Source organism: Triticum dicoccoides, chromosome 6A (assembly GCF_002162155.2).
Source record: "Triticum dicoccoides isolate Atlit2015 ecotype Zavitan chromosome 6A, WEW_v2.0, whole genome shotgun sequence".
NCBI classification, from domain to species: domain Eukaryota; kingdom Viridiplantae; phylum Streptophyta; class Magnoliopsida; order Poales; family Poaceae; genus Triticum; species Triticum dicoccoides.
In genome coordinates, this window is record NC_041390.1 from 33834249 (window position 1) to 33851224 (window position 16976).

The 16976-nt window shown below is 43.8% G+C and overlaps 1 long non-coding RNA gene and 1 pseudogene across 1 annotated transcript; one reads left to right on the forward strand and one right to left on the reverse strand.

Annotated features, from left to right (window-relative positions):
• Positions 1–783: 783 nt before the first annotated feature.
• On the reverse strand, positions 784–2073 carry LOC119315573 (annotated as a pseudogene).
• Positions 2074–5954: 3881 nt separating this feature from the next.
• Positions 5955–6471, forward strand: LOC119316298. The gene is made up of 2 exons (XR_005152857.1): positions 5955–6072; positions 6171–6471. It is a non-coding gene; the product is annotated as an uncharacterized LOC119316298 (long non-coding RNA).
• Positions 6472–16976: the final 10505 nt, after the last annotated feature.

A 16976-nucleotide genomic window follows, 5' to 3' on the forward strand; every position in this document is an offset into this window, starting at 1 on the left:
AAATTTAGTGGCGAAATAACATCCGAGGAAATCTGTACAAAAAAAAAACAAAGTTTGTGCTGAAAACATGTGAACAGTAACGTGGGTGCACAACATCATTTGTATTTCGTTTTGTATGGAAATCATTTGATGTTTTTTGGTGACCAAACTTTGCAAGCACCTAAAACATTAGCTCATAATCACATCCACCAAGTTTCAGATTTTTTTAATTTTTTTACTATTTCTTTCGAATTTACTGTTCATTCCGTGGGTGCACCAAAGGTGGGTGCAGCCACTACTTTCCCTATTTTCTATTGTTCCAGTTGTTACTGCCTTCTCTTTCTGTACAACATTCATTTTTTTCGAGTGACGAAGTGGGTGTTTCAATGGACGTGTCAGGTCAACTATGCACACTTGAGGTGAGTTGTGTTTTCTCAGGTTTACTTCACAATGAGCACCGTTCTTATAAACAGAAAACTGAATTTATATACTTAGCCCGCACATTGTTTGCCTTAGGCAAGGTCACTACAGCTGCTGATGCCTTTTGGGGTGATAATCAAAATCCAAAGATATGGTTTAAAAATCAACATTTTCTTTTGCTGTAAGATAACTACTATCCGATAAATTGTAGCGGCATTCAGTTCTTGGTACACTAAGTACTCTGGCACTTTGGCGGAAACTAAAAGAATTGGCACTATCCCATACCATGAGTCCATGACACGGAGAAAACATATGGGGCGCAGCTTAGTCGGGCTTACAAATCTGGTGAGCGATTGCATTTTCAGGTGTTAGGAAAGGCAGAACCTAAGCAATCAAAACCGAAGGAGAAAGAAGTTTGGAAGGAGAGGAAACCACATCCCAGGAGGCGCGCGATAGACAACCCAAATCCATAGAAGTAGAGCTAGTGGTGGATCTTGAAGGACTCAAGGACTCTCTCTCCCTGCTGGCGTCGGCGGCAGCGTATGCCTCCATGAACTCGCTGAACATGAACTCCCTGTACTTGGCTGGATTTGTCACCTCGTCCACCATCTCCGGTGCCGGGCCGATGCAGCATTCCATCTTGGGCGTGATGAGGGTCGCCACTGACAGCCTCGCCACCGTGGTGTTGGTGACCACACGGTGCTCGACGCTGGCCAGCAACCTGTTGGTGACAATCTCCATCTGGTGGCCGAAGTTGATGACGAGTGCGCCGGGCACCGCGGGCACAAGTAGCCACCTCCCATCATGCCTCACTTGGAGCCCGGCAACGTCGCCCTGGGAAAGCACGGTGAGGAGGTGGCGGTCACAGTGCGGGAAGAGGCCGAGTGTGACGGTCGGGTCCGGGCATGGAGGGTAGTAGTTCGTGTTCATCTGGGTCACTCCGCCGCTGATGTCGCCAGCAAAGAAGCCATCGTCGAGGCCAAGCCCCTCGGCGATGAGTCGGAGCAGAGTCTGGGAGAGCTGGTGCACCTTTGTAGAGTACTCCGCGAGGGAGGACCCGAACGTCGGCGGCTTGGACGGCCAGTGGCGTGTGACTTCGTCAGTGACAGGGTAGCAGCGGATCCGGAAGTAGTCGCGCCAGTAGCAGGTCTGGTTGCGGTGGAAGGCCGTGCTGGTGGCGAGCCTGAAGTGCTTGCTCATGTCGTAGGAGCAGTAGGGAAGCTTCTCCTCCGCTGGCAGCGCAAAGAGCCCCGCCGCTGCGGCACGGAACCCTCGCACCACGTCCTCCCCGACGCCGTGGTTCACCACCTAATTTATATATACAAACCTATTGAGTCAGCTGGATAGCTCATGGCAAGGGTATATGTCAAGGTTAAATTCAGGATTTTTTGCTTGGTAAGGCGATTCTCATAGGGTGCTGGGATTTGTGGTTACTGCCCGGTAACCGATTTTTTTAGCTCGGTACCCAAAACATTACTACGTAGATATAAGAAGCTGAACTCCTTGCCAGCCCGGATGATCTCTGCAACGAGTGAGCAGCGGCGGCGGTCGTCGGAGAGGGAGGCGGGGTGAATGTCGATGACGGGGAAGGCAGCTTCAGGGATGTCTTTGTCAGGGGAAGACGTACTTTTCCGGCACGAAGTGGTGGGCTGGGGCATCGGTCAGCAGCTCCATGTATGACTCTTGACACTCTGGTGTCGATCGACCAATGGAGCTTCAGTTCTTGATCAACTTGGAGTATCAGCTTAGCTTGTGGAGTGGAGTGGCGAGACTGACAAGTGAGGCAGCTTCATTATATACCACTACCAGCTAGCTATCGGAGTGAAGAGAGATCCTGAAGTTGGCCTAATGGATGCTCCTCACGTCGGCCGACCTGATCCTCCCGTTTGATTAGGGTAAAAAGACAACGGGGAGTATCCAATGCCGTTTTCTCCACATTGGATCTGGAACCACGGTGTTTGATCTGGAATAAACGTGGCCAAGTGTATAATTTTTTCTGTGTGTGACTAGATCTCATCCTCGTGGGTGCCAAATTAGTCTATGGTACCGCACAAAGTGACGCTTGGCCTAGCGTTCAGACTCAGATTGCAGACGCAAAGACCTAGAAATTTGCGCGTAGGTCTTCTAAATATTTCACAAGACAAAAGTCTAGTAGAACCACTTCTGATCTGTAATGACATGTGATGCTTGCGCGCTCTTGAAAATACTGGGCAGGTTTTGTTCGTCAGAAGCAAGGGTGGCTGGCGCGAGTCACTGAAAGTCTGAAACTATGCGTCATCATGAAATGTGACGACGATGATGATCCAAGCTACCTTACCGACCAGTCGTTGAAGGCTTTTTGTGGCCACTTGGAGGGAGATTTTTTGCGTCGTGGTCTCGTAAGTTCGGCTTTGTCGTTTGTGGCCAGTTGGAGCTTCAGTTGTTGATCGGCCTGGACCAGGACTCTTAGTGAAGCTCATGGAGTGGAGTGAGGCAGCTACTCCCTTCGTCCTATAATGTAAGATGTTATTATAACTATAGGGAGTATTACTTACCAGCTATTGGAGTGTAGAGCGACCCTGACGTCGGCCTTAATGGATGCTCTTACGTCAGGCCGAACTAACATGCATGACGCTCCCGTGTTAGTACTACCAAGTTGATTAGGGTAAGGCTGGTCACAGTGGGGAGGAACTTAGGAGTAACATCGTACACTCCAATACAACTTTGCTTATGTGGCACATATTTAATAAAGAGAGAGGTGCTTGTGGTAACTAGCTAAGTTACCGGAACATCACACACTTCAAGAAACAATGAGTCTATAACCTAATAAATACATCGTTGCATGACACTACATAGATGTTCCTACCCACTATGAAGGTAGTAACATAGTCTAGGAAAGTGTGTAAATTACTAGCTTATGTTCTTACCCATTATGACCAGCGTAAATAAATGACAACGGGAGCATGCATTTAGCGGTGTGTCTTATGAGATGCTGTATCAGGGATCTCAGATCTGGAACCACGGTCGATCGGTTGACTGCTGATAGATATAGTACTACCTAGTAATTTGTTCGCGTCTCCCGACGCGCAGTCCAGTCCATATATGATACTTATAATCTCAAACGTGGCCAAGTGTGTAATCTTTTTTGTGTGTGTCACTGGATCTCGTCCTCGTGGTCAAGTGGCCAAGTTTGCATGTGTACTTGTGCAGCATGATGCCAAATCAGTCTATGTCTCTATGATACCCCCGGAGAGTGACCCTTGGCATAGCGTTCAGACTTCAGACGCAAGACCTAGTAATTTGCGCGTAGGTCTTTTAAACATTTCATAAACAAATCAAAGCCTAGAAGAACTGTTTTTGATCTGGCATGTGATGCTTTGGCGCTCTTGAAAATGCTGGGCAGTTGGGGATGTGCAGATTTTTGTTTTGTTTGAGGCAAAGGGGGATGTGCAGATGATGCATGGTGCCTGGCGATGATGATCGAAGATATTTATCGATCCTCAGCCCTTGGGCCTTCTCGAGTCTGGAGACTCTGGACCGAACCCTTTTTTGTGCCAGCTTTTTTTTTTTTGCGTTGTGGTTTCGCAAGTTGGGCTGTGTCGTTTGTGCTGCTGAAAGTCTCACTGTATTTTGCGCTTGCGTGCGTGGTGACAGATTGCTAATTGCTGATGTTTATTTACTAATATGATTGCTGTTTTTTTCTCTTCTCCTGTGTATATGAACATTGGCGCGCCTCTTTTGGTCACTATCTTTGTTGGTTGGTTGTAGCTAGAGCATGGACAAAGGTGGGCAACTCACATTACAGTAACATTTCCAAAATTTTAGTTAAGTGGGCCAAGAAACACAACTCTGTTCTGGAAGGACAAGTGGAATGGCGCGCCCCCTGACTAACCTGTTCCCTGAGTTATTTTCCTTTGCAAATCACATCAACATATCCCTCAGCTCTGTCAATCCAAGCCCATCAACAATTTCTTCTTTTCAGAGATCCAGTTGTTTCTTCCTCACCAACTTCTGATAATGATCTCTGGACCTAGAAATGGGGTGACAATGGTTACTCATCTATGCTTATGTACAAGCATGTGATAAATGGACCTGAAGGACACTCTCTTTTTCACTGGATTTCGAAGGGAGCTAGCAGAGTAAAGCACCAGATTTCTCTCTGGCTAATCTTGCACAGCAGGCTCAACTCAAGAAGGATGCTAAAAGCCTAAAACACAAAGGTTTCATCATTCCTGACTACACTTGTGCTCTTTGTACTGAACATGTGGGGGAATTCCCACTTCACCTATTCTGGGACTGTATTTTTTTTCTCTGGGATATTGGCAAATGATCATACCAAACAATAGAAGGGGTATCTCAGTGTATGATGAGATCAAGTTGGCATAAAATCAACTTCCCTCTCCAGTTGCCATGGACATCATCATTTCAGGGTGCTGGAACATTTGGATGCAGAGGAATGTATTTTTTTTCAGAATGACCTTCAATCCTGGAAGCACAGATTCAAGAATGACCTTCAACTGCTTGAACGCAGAATTAAAAGAAAAGAAAATTCAAAAAAAAAGAATTAAAAGAAAGGATGCGGCAGATCTCAAGAGTTGGATTGACAAGATCCCTTGATTTTTGTAGTCACAGTGTAATCACTCCCATACTCTTAATGTTGCCTCGGACTGGAAATGGCAGATGTCTTTTTACTCGTTTTTGTAATTATAGTGTAAATACTCTTATCATATACTCCCTCCGTTCCTTTATATAAGGTGTATTTCTTTTTTGATAAAATTCCAGAATGTAAGATGCATTTCTTCTAATTCCTCTTAGCATATACTCCCGCAGTTCCTTTATCTAAGGTGTATATTTTTTAGCACGGTGACCAAGGCAACAAATTATAGATACATTAGTACAAAATTACCGTTGTCAAATTTGTTGATTACTGGCAAGTAAATCAGTTAGGCTTTGACAGAAAGAGATACATTCAATCAGGGGAGATATACTTTCCCTCTTTTTCTATAAAGAGAGATACAGACAATCGGGAGAAAGATACTTTCCTCTTTTCTATAGGGATATAAAAGGGGCTATGAGAAATTAGAAAAAATGCATCTTACATTGTAAAAATTTATCAAAAACAAATACACCTTATATAAAGGAACAGATGGAGTAAAAGGAAACACATAGCTACACCAATATAAAAAGACCCAAAGGGGCAGATCCAACTGATCTCGGCCATCAGACTAAGTCAATCCAACGACCTAGACTGCTCCAATGGTAAGCATTCAACGTGTTTAATGCGCAATTAATATCATACCAAATATTACACTAATCACAGAATGAACACATAAATAATAGCATACCGAAAATCCACATGCAATTAATATATTGTCTAAATATACGTGTGTTGCACATACGCATTTACTAGTTTAACCAGAAAGAAGATATACATAAGCGAATAATATTGGATAGTAATTACTATGGGACAATAATATTTGGATACTAATAATTAATAAAATTGATTATAATATCATAAATCTTGTACTTTAATACCATAAATCCAGTATAAAATGGCATGTCGTGATGTTCTCCTTCAGAACTCACAAAGCAAGGCAATCATTTGACAAGTCTTTCCTTCAATACAACAACTATCTAAGATGAGGACTAGCCAGATGTTGCTCTTGATCGCGGCCTTCCTTGTCCTAGCATCAGGTACCCATTTATTCATGTAATATGTTCCTTCAAAATCTTGCCCAACAAATAATGGCCAAGTTTTGATCTTCCCTTTTCCTCATGGTGGGATTTTGCAGATGCGGTAACAAAGGCGTCAGCGGCCGTTGAAGGAGACCCCTGTGTGTCAAGCATTATCCCATCACCAAAGCCATGTGATAATAAAAGCTGCAATAAGGGCATGTACAATAGTTGATAAAACAGTCTTATCTTAAGTGTTGCATGTAATTTAGAGATGACAAAAAAGTATGTCTACAATGGGTTATATCTTAACCTTATCTTCAGTAGCTAGTCATTCCTTAAAACATGGTGAGACAAATTGTGCTAAGAGATCATCTCTTGTCTTATCTTAAATAAGAGAAGACAAACCTTTTCTTGTGAGTTCTCTCTCCTTCACCTCATCATTAATCCTACGTGGCACTCCTAAGATAGCACCATTGTACATGCCCTAAGGCATGCATCGACCACCTTATGTGGAGCGGTGGACATGGCGAGTGTGTTGCGGAGGGGTGCAAGTGCCTGGATTGCGTTAAAATGGATACTATTTAGCTAGGATCGGATGTCATGTTTAACTAAATAAAGTAATGAGATCATAAATCGAAAATTGCAAAGCGCGGACGAGCTCGCACGCTCTCGGAATCGTCGTGCGTTCGATCCGCTGGAGGCACGAGATGCCCGCCGTATTGTACGTGACGGGTGAGCACAATTAATGCGCGTACATAACGGGCAAGAAACGTTGCTGGTGCAGGCGTTAGACGAGGATTTTCACGGTGTTTATGCAACGCGTGGTTTGTCTTCATTGCAAAAAAAACATGTGGTTTGTCTACTGTTCTGGACTTGTCTGTACCGGAAGTGCGAAACGGCCCGTAACAGTGAGGTACGTTATGTAGTTGGCAGGCCCACCGGATGTATTTTAACGCAACCCACTGGTCCTTCTGGATCTGCTCCCCATTCGATCCCCAAATCGCCCGATGAACAACAAAACCACCTGATTTAGGAGTGGGTGGTAGAGTCGCAAGTCGATGGTTAAGGAATAAATTAAATTATTCATCACCTAAGGGGGAAGTTATTATTGCAAAAATAAAATAAAATAAAAATGTTATTATTACAAAACATGTGCGTTAGAAATAAAAAAATCTATGCGTACCAAAAAAAAAAAGCTCATGAAGTTATTATTGCAAAAAAATGTCTATCACTTTTCCATGATATCAACTATTAGGAACATATTGTTGAGAATTGTCATCCTACCATCATTTTTCAACTTTGACCAAAACAACACTGCCGACTCAAAGACCGTAGGTGTAACAAAAATTATGGCATACTTCATCTATCATAGCCTTGTTGTTATTGCTCCTTGTACATAGCCTGTAATAAAGAAAATTCTTTGAGTACAAGAAATACAAAAAAAGAAAGAAAGAAATATGCCGTAGGTGTAACAAGACGATTCCCGACAAGTGCACCAGTTTGACGCATCCGTAAAGTCGTGCCCAGCCCTACATCGCCTGGATAGTGTGCCAACAAGCCCTCCAATGGCATAATCGATGAGACTACGCAAGTCCGTGAAATAAATATCCTGGAGAATCACACGAACGTCATCCGGGACTAGCATTATCCTTGTAAATAAACGAAACAAAAAATATAGAAAAAAATCAGTACAATACACAACAAAAAAAGTAAAAAAAGACAAACCAGGACTATGATTGTCCATCTTCCCATTTTCTTCTTCATCAAACACTTCAACTTTAAAATGATTACCCCAAGCAACAGGCTCGAAACAAACAACATCACCACGAGAGAAATTCTTCCTAAAAAATAAAATTTAGAACTTTAAAATAAACTAAAAAACAAAGTTCTTGCAACAATATGTACAACTGTATGCTTGATAGACATGAGCATATACTCCTGCGTGATATATATTTCTAAATAACACATAAAATAAAAACAAAACTAAAAAAGGTATTTTCAATTACACTCAAACTCTCATCGCCCCTTAAAAAAGATGAGATACTCCCCGAAACAACAGGCCGCTACGCAAAATCCATTTGAAAAATGGGCTGCGGGATAGGCGACGGCAGCAGCGGCGCGAGCGTGCGTGAAGTGGGAAGAAAAACTTGTACGCGCGAATCTCAAAGACAAAACAAATTCCAACAGCTATGCATTTAGATGTGCGATAGATTTTATGAAACACAATAATTATGGCCAACTAAAAAAGTTAATCATAATTTACGCCAGAGTGAAACACAATTTAGATCCAAAGTTACACAAACAGTCAACTACAATCCACCTAGGCGTGGTGGGACCTACATTTAGCTATCAATACAAACCTAACTTTTAACATGAACAGTCATAACGCACCTGTACCGACGGCACATTACTGTCCTGGACCGATTCTCCCCGGTTATGTTTGACATCACCGTTTCGCCAACTCGTTTGCGCCCGTACATAACGACGCTGTGTACATACAACCACATTTAATACTATACGCCACGCATCGCCGCTCCATCCTTGCCTGATAGCAGGAGCGCGCGAACCCGTCCGCGCCGTCGCCACTCTCGATCATAAATTGTGTACCAACAAGATTGTTCTCTGATAAGCCATATGAAGAATGATGAATTTCATCTTGCTTCTTGATTTATCTAATATTATAAAGTGAGCTATATGATTTTTACATGCTATCTTTTAAATGATCATTTAGGATAGTAACACTGAGGCTAAACCAAGTTCTCTCACGCCATCTGCCATTCTGACCATTAGATCCCATATGAGGGTCATTTTTGGCGGTTAGATGCGCTGTCCTAAGCGGCTGCTGCTTTAGAGAAAAAAAATCTGAATTATCTCGTTGATTGGGCCTTTTCGCTCATCCCAAATGGCCAGAGAGACCGGAAGGCTCGGATCCCTTCGGTTGATGCGTTGAGATGGGACGTGTCAGTCGTCGCCAGACCGATCGATATGGAGATCTCCTATAGGTCGCTTTTAGTGCCGCTAACCACTGCTGGCGCCCACGTGCGACGCCTAGCGGGCCGACCAAGCAACCTGCAGAAAATATAGACACGAAGAGAAAATATTCAGCCAAAAATATGGATTTGAAGACTTGAGGCAACAACCAATGGACCGAGAATACTTTGCTAATTACAATCCAAAAACAGTGCTATTTAACATCGTTTTAGTACAAAACATTAACATATATTCCATACGTATAAATCAATTGAAAAATAAAAACGTGAAATCGTGAAAAATCATAAAGTTGCTTTAAAAAAGGTTCGCATATATGACAAAATAGTTAAAAAAATTTAAAAAGTTCATGGAATTCGGAAAATAAAATAAAATTTCACCAAATTCTGGAAAAGTTTCATGAATTTGAAAAAAAAAGTTCATCGATTTTGTAGAAAAGTTCACAAATTTAGCAAAAAGTTCATCAAATTTATAAAAAGTTCATCAAATTTGTAAAAAATGGTCTTCGACTTGAAGAAAAGTTTATCAAATCTGGAAAAGGTTCATTGCTTTGAAAAAAGTTTATTGAATTTGAAAAAAGTTCATCAAATTAAAAAAAGTTCACGAATTCAAAATATTTGAAAAAAATCACAAAAACAAAAATAGTTCATAAACTCAAGAAAGTTCATGAAAATGAAAAAAGAAGAAAAACAGAAAAAAAAAGGGCCAAAAAACAAACAAGTTGGAAATCTAACATTAAAAAGATCATTATTTAAAGAAGAATAAAAGAAGGAATCCATCATGAAGCGAATGTTGTTCGGGATGGTTAGCACGCTCGCCCATTGCATGGGCAGCGCGGTTCGAAACTTCACGGCACACATTTTTTGAAAGGTTTTGCAGAAAAACGTAAAAAAAACGAGTATGATGGGTCGGCCAGTGTGGATGCAGCGTGTGCGCCCGTTTGCCTGTTTCAAAGAAATGGGCACTTAAGGCACCATTTAGGAAATGCCATCGATGTGCTCGACACGATGGGGAAGGGAATACGACGCCACATGAACTGGTCCAGCGAAACCGTGCCACGGTCTGCACCGCTGCCACGACCACTATCGCTCGAGGTGAGCCCCTCCCTACATCCCACTCCTCCGGATTTCTCTCCTCTCATGACACATGTACAACTAGCTAGTGCCGTTAGGTCCCGTGAAATCCTTTTGGCTGCGACCGTGCCTGAATGTTTTTTTATCCCCAGTATCGTGTCCCTTGTATTGAATTCATGCTTCAGCTAGTGCTCTAAAATTCCGAACTGATGAAAAGGGACAGTAAATATATCAACACTCCCCCTAACCTCTAGGATATTTTAGTCCTTGGACGTGGGATCGATGTAGGCCACAGAATCGTTTATTTTTACTACTGCGTTGTCAGGTTTTTGAATTCAAAACCTCTTGATTCAGATACCATATATTGAACTCATGCACCAGCTTGTTGCTCCAAAAGTCCGAGCTGATGGAAAGAGGCGGGCAATATATTTGAACACTCCGTGACGAGGATGGCGACTCCATCGGGGTTGCTGCGACCGAGCCTACGCTAGAGTTCTAGATACTGCTGGAGAGGGCCGCCACGTCGGTGATGCCATGATAGTCATATGCCATCACCTACTAGGATAGGCAAGAAGGCAAGTGCCTCCTCGTCTCCACTACTATTAAACAATCGAACAAGAATTTTCTTACGTACACCCTGCAAAATGTACACAGACACATCACCACCATAGGATGAAATCCATATTGTTCATCCGAGTCACTAGTAAAAACTGAATACTCCATATTATGTAGCCCCAAGGGCCGGGTTGTCATGCTTTGCAGCAACCTGGGACTTGTAATTGCCTGATGCTCAAAAAACTTCAACCAGTGTAGCTCCCAAGGGCCGGGTCATTATGCAATAATGAGCAGGGACTTTATAGATATGATCATGTAGACTTTGAACAACAACGTGTAGCCCCCAAGGGCCGGCTCAATAAAATAATATTGAGCTGGGACTTTATAGATATGATCATTGAGAATAACATTACATGATGTAACAGAACAATAGTAAAAAGATCGCTCGGTCCAATCGGCGAACGCGGAAGCTCCAGAGGCGGGTAGACTAGCGCCATTTATAATAGAAACTAGACAATTCCCCGCGCGTTGCAGCGGGAATATATGGTTGAAATTTTTAAGCAGCTGATTTCATTTACAGCTAGTGATGCAAAAATAGATAACCCGTGATTATTTGTTATAATTATGTTGCAATGATTACCATGGAGGTCACAACAATAGGGGATGAACATAGCATTGTTAATGTGAAATCAAAAAATGATTTACAATGTCATACCTTTAAAAGATCATAATTCTGTAATGCAAAAGGTAATTTAGCATTGAAGTAGTACTTATGAGGAAATAGCTTAAATCACCTTAGCCTAATATGTATGAATTAACCTTCCGCTTCATCCATTCTGCTCTCTTTAGTTAACACAATAACAGAAGATCGACAGATAATCGACACAAAGAGATGGACCGTTGGACTGCTCCCGTAAGTATATATATCAAAATTCTCTGAATAAAACCAATCAAGTGGCCTCTAGATTCAGTAATTTGGAAAAAAATCCCATTCACCTTGCTGACTGAATATTGAAACCAAAGACAGAGGAGTTCAGCTTACCCATTGCAATGAAATCCCACAAGCTTCGGGCTCTAGTGATGTTGAAATTCTTGAGACAACATAAGTGAAATGAGATATCCTTACTGCAAAGAGCTCTCTTCTCCCTCTCCCATCGCACGCCGCGTCGACCGACTCACCATGCTCCATGCCGGACCAAAGGCAGGATGGCTGAGGGGACAGCCGCAAGTGTTCCTAATTGTGCTGGGTGTGAATGGATCAATGGAAGCGCGGCCGAGTGAAGTCTGTACTGACGGCCGGAGGTGGCTGGCCGAGCGGAACCCATGCGGGTGCCAACGACGTGCTGCAGGCTTACGGCGATTCCTTGCTGGTGCCATGACGGCTTGGACTGGGGCGTGGAGGGCAGCGCGGCCAGATGAAGTCTGTACGGACGATCAGCCGAGCAAAGCCCAGGCGGTTCCGTCCAGGTGCTGCGGGGTAGCACAGCATGCAGCCCCATCCTGGCGTCGAGGTCGCTCGCGCTGGAGCTCCGTTTCGGTGGCTGCACTCGTTTAATTAAGGGATGGAATATGCATCGTCAGGTTTAGTGTTCTACGTTTCTCCTCTAGTTGTTATGAAGAGGAAACGCCAGGTCTCTTCGGTGTCTAGCATGGCTGTGCATCTCCCACTATTTGTTAGTTTTTTATTTAGATGACGTGGCAGATTTGTTAATTAAAAACACCACTCTTTTGCTGAGGGGGCACATGCATGGCTGTTATGGTTGAAAAAATGAAACGGGATCGCTGAAGTGGCATGTGTGATGATGTGGATGGGTTGCATGTTGAGATAAATCAAATAGTGGGGAACAACTTCTTAAGAATGGTAGATACGACTACTAGCTAGCAGGCTACCATGCTGTTTTGACGTCGGCCGAACTAACTGATGCTCCCGTTTTTGTACCGCCAAGTGGATTAGCGTAAAAGAGAACATGGGTGTGCATTTAGCGGTGCAGTTTACAAGATGCTGATACCTGATAGTAGTAATTTGTTTGAATCTCCCGACTTGTAGTCCATAATGAACTTGGCTACTTTTGTTTATGTGTCACTAGATCTCGCTCCCGTGAGAAGTGACACACCCCAGAGTGACCCTTGGCCTAGCGTTCGGACGCAAGACTTAGTAATTTGCGCGTAGGTCTTTTAAATCTTTTACAAGACAAAAATCTAGCTAGGTAGAAATACTCTTGATCTGATATGTGATGCTTGTGCGTTCATGAATATACTTTTTTTTCTTGCAAATTGCGTTCACGAATATACTAGGCAGGTTTTCGTTACATTCACAAGCAAGAGGATGTGCAGACGATTCATGGTGGTGCCTGGTTAATGTTACGATGATCGCAAATGCTAGCTGATCTTGGAGTCCTCGGGCCTCCTCGACCAAACGTTGAAGGCACCTTTTGTGCGAGTTGAAGCTAAAACCTAGTTAGGTGGAAGGTCCTTGGGAAAGTTTTTTTTAAGGAAAGGTCCTTGGGAAAGTTGTGAATGAACAAAAGCACTAGCTACGCTTCTTGTTTCCCGCAAAAGAAAAAGAAAAAAAAGCTAAACTCCTTGTCACCACCGTCTATTTTCATCGAGATGTGTGCCAAGATCTGCTACATGCATGTCGGGCTTGAGTGCTGCTATACACACGATACCTGTTGGACGATTGCTGGACGATACTGCAAATCGGACCATCCATGCGTAGGATTAGGTGCAACGCAGCCGGTGGATTAACTATCATGCATGAATCGTCCAGCAGGCATCGTTTGTGAAGTAGTTTCGGTCGGGCTTTCAGCAGTGCATCGACGCTAATAGTACACGGCTCTGGCTTTGTCCATACAAGGCAGGGCTGTAGACGGGATGTGCGTGTTTGTACTGTGTCTGTGTGTGGTTGAAAGTCTTACCACGCCCCGCATCTCTGCCCTCTGCATAGACAAGACAAAAATCTAGCTAGGTAGAAGTACTCTTGATCTGATACGTGATGCTTGTGCGTTCATGAATATACTTCTTTCTTCTTTTTTTGCAAATTGCGTTCATGAATATACCGGGCAGATTTTCGTCACATTCACAAGCAAAAGGATGTGCAGACGATACATGGTGATGCCTGGTTAATGTTACGATGATCGCAGATTCTAGATTTGTCAGAGAAAAAAATGTTACGCATGTAATATTTTTCCTTGGGATATATTTCAAAGTCGATGAAAACTATTTTATTTCTGAAAAAAATACAGATTGTACATATAGAAATTATTTCATTGGATAAAAATGTAGCATGTGAAAAAGTAAATTAAATGGGTTTACACCATCCACTCCCATGAAAGCTAATATGTTGTCATTTCCTTTCTTAATTTTTTTTCAATTTAATAAAAATATTACTACTGAGACAATAAACAATCGGTGAAAAAAATGTTTGTCTTTTTTATTAGTAGTGTCAAATGTAAAAGATATGGATAGTACATTTCTACCCCAAAAAAAGTAACATACATCAAAATAAAAACATATATCTTTTGAATAGACAGCACTAAATACATAACCAAAAATTTGAAAAATGTATCCAGTGAAACTAGGAAAAAAATAGTATCTCTATTACAGAATAAGTGGTGTTCAGGAAAGCGTACAATCAGACATCTAACTTTGGACTGATTCTAAGAATAAATAATTATTGTCATTAGATTTTCATGAAAATATTTTCAAGTGTTGTTTAATTTGTTGTGCGACATATATTCATGTCATTAAGTTATTCTATCGGATGCACAATATATAAAAATAAATTAGTGTTATTCAATCGAAATGGTAAAATGCTAGAGGCTATATTGGTACAAAATATCATGTAAGTTTGGAGCGACACGAGTAAAATGAGCCGGGTGTGGAGTGGGTCGCCTTCGTTGTTCGCAGCGAGTGGTTGACGTTGTTGTATGTCTCATTTCTCTTCTTCTATAAAGCTAAGGTACGCAATTTGCATACCCTCGAAAAAAAAAGATATTGTCACCTGGTTGTTGTCTTTCCATGATTTACTCAAAAATGCTAAATATGGTTTAGCTTTTTTCAAGCTCTATTATACTCCCTTCGTCCTAAAATTCTTGTTTTAGACTTGACAAGAATTTTGGGACGGAGGAAGTAGCTCTTCATTCTTTCTGACCAAGCCGCAGCTAAATGGCATAGTTCACTTTTTAAACTTTGATTGGAGCTTATTATAGTGGCCGACACTTGATATCTTAAGAGCATCTCCAGCCTCGCCCCCAACAGGCCCCTTCAGGCGACTTTTTCCGCGTCGGCGCCGAAATAACGCCCCAGTCGCGCCCCAGGACGCCGAAATCCGCGGGCTCGGCCCGTTTTTTGGTCCGGAGATCGCAGGCCGAACTCGGTGCACTGGGGGGCGCTCGGAGGCTCCGGCGCAAGGGAAAAGCACGCCTGTCCCACACCGTCAGGCGAAAAGTCAAGCCTATCGTCCAGATTCGCCTCCCACCCCCCGCGCTCGGCCGCCACCCAGCAGCCAGCGGCTGATCCCGGCGCCACCCACCGCCCACCACCTCTAGACCGGCTATTCCCCACCGGAAAAAAGTGTAGACGTTTCACCAAGGCAGCCTCTCCACCATCGTCTGGGCGATTTTTTTGGCGTTTCGGCCGCGAAGGGGCAGTGTACCAGCGAGTGTGCGCCCACCGCGCCCGCAAGGTGTTCGGCAATTTGCCTGCCTCGGCAATGGACTCGGACGACGAGGAGGCGCTCGCCGCGCTGCTGGAGGAGGAAGCCGATGCCGACGTTCAGGAAGAGGAACATCTCATGGTCCTCGCCGCCCTCGCCGGCCTGCTGGCGAGTAATGAAAAGCCACGGCGAGGTGGCTCGGCGCCGGGGCGGATGAAAGCAAAGAACCGGCATCGTCTCGAAGGCTACTGCATGCTCTACTCCGACTACTTCGCCGACGCTCCACTACACGGCGACAAAGTATTTCGGCGCCGTTATCGAATGAGCCGAAAGCTTTTCCTCAGGATTGTGAATTCCATCCGGGAGTTCGATAGCTACTTCAAGTGCAAGAAGGATTGCATCGGCAAACTTGGATTCACCTCAATCCAAAAGTGCACGACAACAATGAGGATGCTTGCATATGGAGCTCCCGGTGATTCACTCGATGACTATGGGTGTATGGACGAGTCCACCACCATTGAGTGTTTCTACAAGTTCTGCAGGGCAGTGGTGGCAGTGTTTGGAGCGCAATACTTGCGAACACCCAATGCGGAAGACACTGCTCGGATCCTAGCACAGAATGCAGCAAGAGGATTTCCTGGGATGCTTGGAAGCATCGACTGCATGCATTGGAAATGGAAGAACTGCCCATTTGCTTAGCAGGGGATGTACAAAGGCGCCAAAAGCGGTTGCAGTATGATACTTGAGGCGGTGGCCGCACATGACCTCTGGATTTGGCACTCCTTCTTTGGTATGCTAGGAACTAACAATGACATCAATGTGCTGCAGTGCTCCCCTGTCTTTGCCAAGCTTGTTGAAGGCCTTTCTCCTCCGATGAACTTCGAGGTCAATGGGCGGCACTACAACAAGGGGTACTACCAAGCTGATGGCATATATCCGAGATGGTCTACATTTGTGAAGACTATCTCAAACGCTGTCCAGGAGGCAAGAAGTCCCACTTTGCCAAGGTGCAGGAGGCTTGCATGAAGGATGTCGAGCGGGCATTTGGTGTGCTCCAATGTCGATTTGCTGTTGCCCGGTACCCTGCTCAGACCTGGTCGAAAGTTCAAATGTGGGAGATCATAACTTGTTGTGTCATCTTACACAACATGATCATCGAGAGCGAGCAAGAAGAGCCAGTGTTTGACACTAAACCATACTACAGGCAGGGTCCTCTAGCCGAAGTTGACCACCAGCTACCGGCAACCTGGACTGCCTACCTCAATATGCGTCAGGTGATCCGAGATCCACAGGTGCATCAACAACTGCAACAGGATCTGGTGGAGCACCTATGGAGGATCAAGGGCGACACCTAGCTCGACATGTGATGAAATATGAGTTTTTATTTCTTGAACTATATAATTTGTATTGACCTATTTGTTGTTGTACTATTTGTTGAACTATTTTGATTTTTATTGATTTGTTGTGATGAATATGTGACACAAAAACCACGCTGAATATGGGCCGATTCGTGTCGATATCTGGCCATTTTTCGCCAAAATTGGGCCGAAAAGCGGTCAGGAATGGGTCGATATCGGCGCCTAGGGGCGACCTTGGGGCAACGGCTGGATGCCCAACCGCCCCCAGAGCCGATTCTACCGCCGGCTCGC